Genomic DNA, 9,340 nt, shown 5'->3' on the forward strand with positions numbered 1-9,340 from the left:
TGGAGACTCTGTCAATCAACAAGGATAACAAACAGACATTTAAAAAAGGAAATAGCCTATTGTTCTAACTGGAAGTTCTTCACTATTTATTATTTTCTCTTAGTTTTATAGAAGTTTCATGAGCACAGCAAAATCCTTCTACGAAAACCCCCAAAATTAAACTTCTCTTAGATCTCTTCAGATAAAAAGACAACTGTTACATAACATTTAAATAATTCTACTATTTAGGATGACCTTTTAATATAAAAAAGCATATACTAAAGTTACTTTAAAAAAAAGTCGTTATTTTAAAATCTAACCAAATCTTGCACTTTGGGAGGATAAAAAAGACCCTCAATATTAAAAATACATTTTTACAAAGAAATTCTCAGAAACATACAGGCAAAAATCAAAATCTTCAGAAGGTTAAACTGTCATCTATCAGACAGATCAGCTAAATAAACGCCTCTAAGTCAGCCTTGAAAGACAACAACCTAACAGTAATAGGCAGAAATACATTTAGTTCCTCAGATTGTATTTAAACCAGTCCTCACTGGATTGCTTGTGCTGTCACTTCTGGGCATGTGTTGGATCCTCTCATTTGCTAGCTGTGCAATACAACTGGAAAGGAATCCAAAGCACTCTTTTTCCTCAAGCGTTGCTTTCTTTTTCCAGGATATTTTTACAGACACATTTATTTAAAAATTAATAATAAGTTATAAAAGTCTTCAGGTATATTGGAATTTTTAAAAAATATCTGATCATTTAATTACAATAAAGTAGAAATGGCCTTGTGTAATCTCATTATGATTGATGCTTTTCATTTAAAAAGAATAACTTACAGAGATTTCAGATAATTTAAAAAGCTGATTCCCTTATAATTGTGACCTTTTAAATTTGTTGTATTAATAAAAAGGTAGTATAAAAGCTAATTTAATAATTATTTTGATTATCTATTTTATTATATTTAAGCTACTTTAATACCTTTCCTTCTCAGCCTTCTCACAGATACACACACATACACACACCCTCCAGTGTGGCAATGCAGAAATAGCCCACCAACATAGGAATTCAGATGCCATTTTAAACAGCATATCTTAAATATATTGAAAGGCTAAATTATTATTTTTTTAAACTTTGGCTGTGTCAGGTCTTAGTTGCAGCATGCAGGATCTTTCATTGCAGTGTGTGGGCTCTTCGTTGTGGCACATGGGCTCCGTAGTTGTGGCATGCAGGCTTAGTTGCCCCGCAGCATGTGCGATCCTAGTTCCCTGACCAGGGATTGAACCCATGTCACCTGCATTGGAAGGCGGATTCTTAACCACTGGACCACCAGGGAAGTCAAGGATAGTTGAATTATAATGAAAATTTGAACACTGTTAGAGAAAGATGATTCAGAAAAAATACGTGTAAAATAGATGCCTAAGCTGACACTGAACTTACTTGGATCACTATTTACTCAGTAGCCTAATGCCATCCAAATCCTCTGTCTCTGGAGAGGAAAACGTCACACCCTTCCATGAGCAGCCCAAAGAATCAAATTTACATTCCCAGAGGCAGCTGTTAAGTGTTCAATCCCATAGGCAACCATTCTGAGTAGCTTAGCACACAAGACCCAGGAAATCTAGAGCTAAGTAAAATCTGCAACCATATATCTATATTTTGAGCAAAATATTCACCTTGAACAAGGCAGAAAACTGCCGCACCCATTTCTGAGTAATGCATGTTGGGGTTTTCATTTTAAGAATATAATGTATGTGCAATATTTTGAAGGGATATTTTTATATGAGGCTATACCTTGCCTTCCGTAAATCCACTACAGCACTAGACAAAATTTAGTAGAATGAAAGATAAAACTGTCAATATGCTTAAGTCAGCTTAGGCACAGTGCTTTGGGAACTCTTTTTTTTTTCTGGAAGACCACTTAGAATTTGGAATCAGACAGACATCCATGACTTCTGATGTTACCACTGCTAGCTATATTGACTGGGGATTAGGAGTTAAATAACTACTTACACTTATTTTCTTAATCAAAAAATGGAGAATGAAGTCTTTATTGAATTTGTTACAATATTGCTTCTGTTTTATGTTTTGGTTTTCTGGCCGCGAGGCATGTGGGATCTTATCTCCCTGACCAGGGATCAAACCCACACCCCCCTGCATTGGAAGGTGAAGTCTTAACCACTGGACACCAGGGAAGTCCCCATATAGTTTTGTTTACTGTGCTAGGACACTAGTAAATAGCAGAAAGTGAAATTTAAAAGTATGCACTTTTTTTGGCAGGGAGAGTTTTACCAAATTTCTGTTCATACATGTACACAGCAATGTGTGAAAATGCCTGTCTCACACTGGTTTACACTAAACTTTGTTTTTAACAAGTACTTATTTTATCGGTAAATATTTAATTGAGTGAAGGTTCACCTATTAAGCATATTGGCATTTATGTTTTTAAATATTTGTGATAATATCTTTGTTCATCTTTTTTTCCCCCCTGTGGGTTTGTTTGTCCTTCCTTATTAGCTAGTAAGGAAATAGCCAGTCTTCTGACATTTGACAGTTTTTAAAACTTTTATGACTATTTTAAACTTATATTTTTAAATTACTGAAAATTTCAACTTTTATGCCATTAACTTTCACGGCAATTCCTTTTAAGTATTGTGTCATGCTTTGAAAGTCTTTCTCCAAGAATATAAAAAATAATAAACTTTCTTCTAGCATTTGTATGGTTTCAAAAAATCCTTTAGAACAGTATTTCTAGGTGAGCTGATTCATGGAATTTAACACTTATGAAATAAAAGAGGAAGAGTAAAGTACGTTGAGTAATTATAAACATTGCAACATATTTGAGAAGCAGACAATGTAGGCGTAATAAGAGTTCTAGAAGAGGAACCACACAGCCCAAGTCCTGACCACAGCTCTTTTAATAATAATAGGTTTTGTGAACTGGGCAGCACACAGTCATCATATTCCTGATTTCCTTTCTCGTCAAAGAGAATAACTACAGAGCCTACCTACAGCCTCAGGCTGAAGATCAAATCACATGGTTGATTTAAATTTAAAATGTAAAGATGTATGCAGATTCTATATAGTAGATAAAAATTTTTACGTGATTCATTTTTTTTACAGTCTAGCAAATGAAAAGAATTTTGGTATCATATGCTTTGCAATTCTAGATTGTATGGGCAATCAAAGACCTATAAATTATGATGATGATAAGGTAACAGAGTTAACATGTGTTGGGGGCTTACTGTCTGCCAGTTGTTGAAATAAGTGTTTCACATAAGTTATCTCATTGACCCACCACACCACCTTACTATTTTCTTTAGACAACTAGCTGAGGTCACACAGCTAGCATGTGCCAAAACAAGGATTAAAACCCTGAAAGACTGACTGAAGAGCCTATACTCTTTTCTGAAATAAAAATATATATATATAAATAAGTTCTTGATCAATACCTCATTTACGTATTCTTTTCAACACATTTGATCAAATTGAATAACAATTATAAATAACCTCCTCTTAGAAAATGATATCTAAGTACAATAAACAAGGAATGAACAGTGAACATATTCTGTAAGTGGCAGTTAACAGAATTATTTTGAGATTAAATAAAACAAAATTCATTCTGAAGACCTGTAACACATAACACTGTAAAGGATCTCAAAACATTAGTTACCAGTGTAAAACCATAAGGCAAAATTCATCTTATCACTTTAATCCTTGGGCTAACTAACCATGAAGATCTACACACACACACATATTTATGCACATGCATACGACACCTGATTGTGTGTGCTATATAAACAAATACCTAGTTTTTCAATTGCTGCCTTACATTTATGGAAGTATTAAACCAATGGCAGGTTCTACGTGCTTCATGTGGTGAGGAGGGCCTTCACATGCAGGAATAAAAATAAATATATATGTACATAACTTTAAAAGAGAATATTAAATGCACAAGACATAGCAGTACACGGTACTGCGAAAGCTTGAGAGATTAAAATGGAGGTTTTTAATATCACGTTTAAAGGAAAATTTCAAAGGACGTCATTAAAGGTAAAATGCAGAATATCAGGGTCATTAAAGTTTAGACTTAAGCTATGTTATCTAATGAATAGAGCACACAATGAAAGTAAACTTACTGCATTAGTGATATAAAGTAAACTTCCCCATATGTCTCATAGAAGTCATGGTAGGAGCTGTGTGTAAAAGACAGATTAAAGAGAGAGCACCTCTGTATATGTGGATAGTCTCATGTGGGCTGGGCCAGATCAATATGTAAATTTCACAGGGCTTCTAAATATGCTGGTGCACCTATCTTTACTTGAACTGTTTGCAAAACAGACTTAACTCTCTAAGGAGAGTGGGGAAAAGTCAACATTTAAACAATACTAAGAACCTTAAGGAAGTGTTAAGATCAGCATAGTTGTCAGGACAATTTGTGTTCATACATTAGAAAGGAAATTATTAGGGGGAAAAAACAGAAATCTTCAGGTAAAAGAATAACTAGACCTCAAAGCATGTTGTTATGAAATAATAAGAAAAAAATCAATTACAAAAATAAGCATTTAGCTAACCAAATACCAGAAAAAGGTTGAAAAAAATTATGTGAGCAATTAATTTATAATTTCACATGGCAGAAATATAAAATTCATTGAATTGAGGGTACAACAGAGTTTTGTGTTGAGAAATGTCATCTACACTATAAATAGTCCCTGAAGTGGGGTCTTAAAAAGGAAATCAATAAAATAATTTTAAGAAGGGTTAGAGAAATCAATTTACACATTCACATTAGCTGATGGCTTGATCAAGGTGATATGCTATGAAAGGCTAAGAAGCTTTCATTGTGATGAATGTATAAAACCAGAAAAGAAATCAGAGGGATAATGAGACTTAAAGTGATTTTGTTCCATTTAGTAAATAAACAGACATACTAACCATACTCTCTAGTCTGTCTTTTAAACAATCATATTGACATCTATGCCATGTGACAATCTGTTAAGTTCAGAGATACACAGCACTTGGGTGTCAAATTCCTGAAAGAGTTAAACTCACATACATGCATGCACAGGCACACACACACACACACACACACACACACACACACACACACACACACACACACACACACACACACACACACACACACACACACTTTTCCAGGGACATGGAAGCATACCTAATTAAATTCTGTTTTAAAGCTGAGAAATAAAATACTTTCTAAGAAGTACGTCAGGTAACAATAATTTATCTTAGAAATCACCACACAGGAAATAAGATATTTCTGATGCCTTTCTTTTTCCGTTTGTTTGCTTGAAAATGGAAAAGTTTGATCCTTCTGCCCTGACACTTTGAAGAAACATTTGGCACAAACCTTGCATTTGAGTGGCACAGCAGCTTCTGCTAGAAGCTTTAAAGAAATATTAAACAGCCTATCAAGCCCTGTAGTGAAATCAAATCATCATTTTCCAGGTTGGTTCTCAGTGGGCTTAAGGGAAGGATTTGCTTGTGGATAAGCCAGAGTTTTCTGTCTTCCAAGAGACCAAAGGGTTTGGTTTAGAGTGCTGCTTCTGAAATGAACTCCTTGGAAGAACTTGAAATAAATTCTTAAGATTTCCAAGAATCCATAAGGATTCAAAGTGGGAACATCCTGCTCTAAATGTATTTTTCAGTTTGAACAAAGCCTCGTGTAATAGTCTGTAAAAACAAAACAAAAACCTGTGTAACACACATACATACCCACATATAGAGTGTATGGGTGTGTGTGGGTATATATCTATCTAATATATCAAATAAAACTTCCAGAAGCAAATATTTTCCTGGAAATGTTATACATCATTTAAATTTCTTTCTATATATCTTATTTTCATGACTATATTCTATAAATCATAAACATTAAAATCCAAACAGAATAAAAGTGACAGACTACTATTCTATCATGCATAAGGTAGATATCATAAAAATTCAGAATTCTAAAATATCAGAACCCTGCAACTGTTCTGCATGTTTCTCTGTGACAGTTGGTTATCTGCTTGAATGAAAGAAATGACAACTAGTCAGGGGTACAATAAAACCTTCCCTTTAGGATCTGCACACTTAAATTTTGAATAATAGAGAAGTTCAACTTACCTATTAAACTTCATTTTAGCCCTAATGTTTTAGTAGCATCATTAAAGTTTGTTTCACATTAGGGGGCACTGACAATGGACTTGATAAAGGAATTTACCTTATGGTTAAGTAGAAAGAAATCTTCTATTCTGAAGTAGGTTTAAATAACATCGGCCGTGTCTTTATGCAAGTGTCTGTCATCCTCATCGTTCTCCAACAAGCAACCAAGGACTCAAATCATGTTCATTCTCACCATGCCCTTTCAGATTCCGGAAAGTTGCTCTTCTCTTTTGTCCGGAGATTGTGACTTAAGTAAACAGTAGCAGGTTATGGAATCTGAATTGCTATGGAATGTCACCCTAAATGACTCTACTGGTCCTCCTAGTTTTGCACTGGTTGATTAGTACATTTATCCTCAGAGATTGCTAACACAACTGTTTTCCTGGCTTTCAGGGCCCAGGGCCCTCAGTTGTGGTATTTAGCAAGCAAACTGTCTTACTCCACATTGCTTCCTGTTCATGGGTAAAGATACAAATGTGAATCGAGATGTTTATGTTATCCGAGTGCGTTTCAGTGTACTCCGTAGTACACCTTTTGTTAAGGACACAGGGCTTTCCTGTTGAGAGTGAATATGCTGAAATCCTCATTGTTTTCCCAATCTGTGTGTACAAGGCTTGGGGCACCATCCTCCATGTAGTCCAAGGACTAAAAACATTTTCTGGACATGATCCAAGACTGTTGCAGGCCTGTTTTTCCTTTCATTTTCTACAACTCCTCAGGGAAAACTGGATAATCACAGTAGGTTGAAGAAATGAGGACTACAGTGAGTAATATTTGGAGGTGAAATAAGCCCATAAAAACATGGAAACCATACCATTTCATGCAACTCAAAATTAAAAACCATTAAATATTTCCCATGTTATAAATAAGTCTGTCCCAAAATATTATTTTTATAATAAGTTTCAGTATAGACTTCTCTCCTCCACAAGATTCTCAGTTTTCATTTTTCCTTCTTTTCTTCCTTGGCTTACCTTGCATTTATCTGTCCTAGCTGATTTTTATTTGACATCTCATTTTTATCTTTCTAATAGTTTTTCAAAATTAAATGTGGTTTTAGGTATGTAAGTTTCAAATTGCATCCAAATTAACTTACTGCAATTATACCTACAAAATCACAGCTATTCCTAAATTAGCAGAAACCATGAATTCATTTGTTCCTTCACTCTTTTTTTTTTTTAAACATCTTGATTGGAGTATAATTGCTTTACAATGGTGTGTTGGTTTCTGCTTAATAACAAAGTGAATCAGTTATACATATACATATGTTCCCATATCTCTTCCCGCTTGTGTCTCCCTCCCTCCCGCCCTCCCTATCCCACCCCTCCAGGTGGTCACAAAGCACGGAGTTGATCTCCCTGTGCTATGCAGCTGCTTCCCATTAGCTACCTATTTTACATTTGGTAGTGCATATATGTCCATGCCTCTCTCTTGCTTTGTCACAGCTTACCCTTCGCCCTCCCCATATCCTCAAGTCCATTCTCTAGTAGTTCTGTGTCTTTATTCCCGTCTTAGGTTCTTCATGACCTTAGGTTCTTCATGACCTTTTTTTTTCTTTCTTAGATTCCATATATATGTGCTAGCATACGGTATTTGTTTTTCTCTTTCTGACTTACTTCACTCTGTATGACAGACTCTAGGTCCATCCACCTCATTACAAATAACTCAATTTCATTTCTTTTTATGGCTGAGTAATATTCCACTGTATATATGTGCCACATCTTCTTTATCCATTCATCTGTTGATGGACATTTAGGTTGCTTCCATGTCCTGGCTATTGTAAATAGAGCTGCAATGAACATTTTGGTACATGACTCTTTTTGAATTATGGTTTTCTCAGGGTATATGCCCAGGAGTGGTATTGCTGGGTCATATGGTAGTTCTGTTTGTAGTTTTTTAAGGAACCTCCATACTGTTCTCCATAGTGGCTGTATCAATTTACATTCCCACCAACAGTGCAAGAGTGTTCCATTTTCTCCACACCCTCTCCAGCATTTATTGTTTCTAGATTTTTTGATGATGGCCATTCTGACCAGTGTGAGATGATTCCTTCACTCCTTTTATTGATACACTCACATTATCCACTTAATGGGTATTTCTGATTTGAAAGACACCTACCTCCTGATGGCAGTTCAATACATAATCACGGGTTTCCAAATATTACCCCAAAATATTTTAGTTATAACTGAACCTTATTCTGCCACTTATTCTTTTAAGCTCATATTTATTTACCATCCTGTGTAGTAGAAAATATTTAAATTCTTCAAACTATGAAACTAAAAAAAATAAAGATTAAACTAAATTCGTACTGTTTACTAAACTTTCTCTGGCTTATTTGCCATGTCATTTAGGTTAGGGAAAAAATGCTGTGGTGATTTTCCTTTTTAAGTCTTTTGGTGCCAATTAATTACAGGGAAAACCTTTTCTTTCTATGATAAAACATTCTACCATTGAAGACGTCACCCTTTCAGGCAATCTTCCTCCAATCTTAGGTGAATAAAATTAAAATTGAAAATAGACAATATCTGTTTTTTGAAAAATTCCAACATGCATGTGTTAAGACATGTTTTAGGAGATTGGCTTCAATTTTTTAATGATGAAACATAATGAATAAATATAACTAAATTCATCCATTTTGACTAAGTCATAATCTCGATGGGACCTTTCTACATGCTTAAGGATTTCCCAGAGGAAAGGAACATAGTAATGTTTCTTCAAGAACTTATCCTCAGATCCTTAGTACATCCTGCGTAGTGAGAAGCAACTAGTATTCCGGAAGCCACAAGCAGCTGACTTTGCTTTCAGAGATGCGCCTCAATATTGAGTACAGAAGGAAAGATTCAAAAGCTACCTCCAGGGCTTCCCTGGTGGCACAGTGGTTGAGAGACCGCCTGCCGATGCAGGGGACACGGGTTTGTGCCCCGGTCTGGGAAGATCCCACATGCCTCAGAGCGGCTAGGCCTGTAAGCCATGGCCACTGAGCCTGTGCGTCTGGAGCCTGTGCTCCACAACGGGAGAGGCCACAGAGATGAGAGGCCCGCGTACCGCAAAAAAAAACAAAAAAGATTCAGTAGCCCAAGTCATGTATACAAGATGATGACTAAGTTTCCCTAACCTGAGGGTAAAATAAAATTGCAAAGTAACCTCTCTAGCAAGTCACAGTGACCACTCGCTGACTAGATCCATTCCAGGAATG

General features: G+C 35.6%; 1 protein-coding gene across 2 annotated transcripts in view; it reads right to left on the bottom strand.

Moving 5' to 3' along the window:
• CD36 (CD36 molecule (CD36 blood group)) overlaps nt 1–9,340 on the bottom strand; it is a 92,054-nt gene that overhangs the window by 48,132 nt on the left and 34,582 nt on the right. The window lies entirely within an intron of this gene.

The sequence above is a fragment of the Lipotes vexillifer genome, unplaced genomic scaffold, assembly GCF_000442215.2.
Source record: "Lipotes vexillifer unplaced genomic scaffold, Lipotes_vexillifer_v1.1 scaffold247, whole genome shotgun sequence".
In the NCBI taxonomy this organism is placed as follows: Eukaryota; Metazoa; Chordata; class Mammalia; order Artiodactyla; family Lipotidae; genus Lipotes; species Lipotes vexillifer.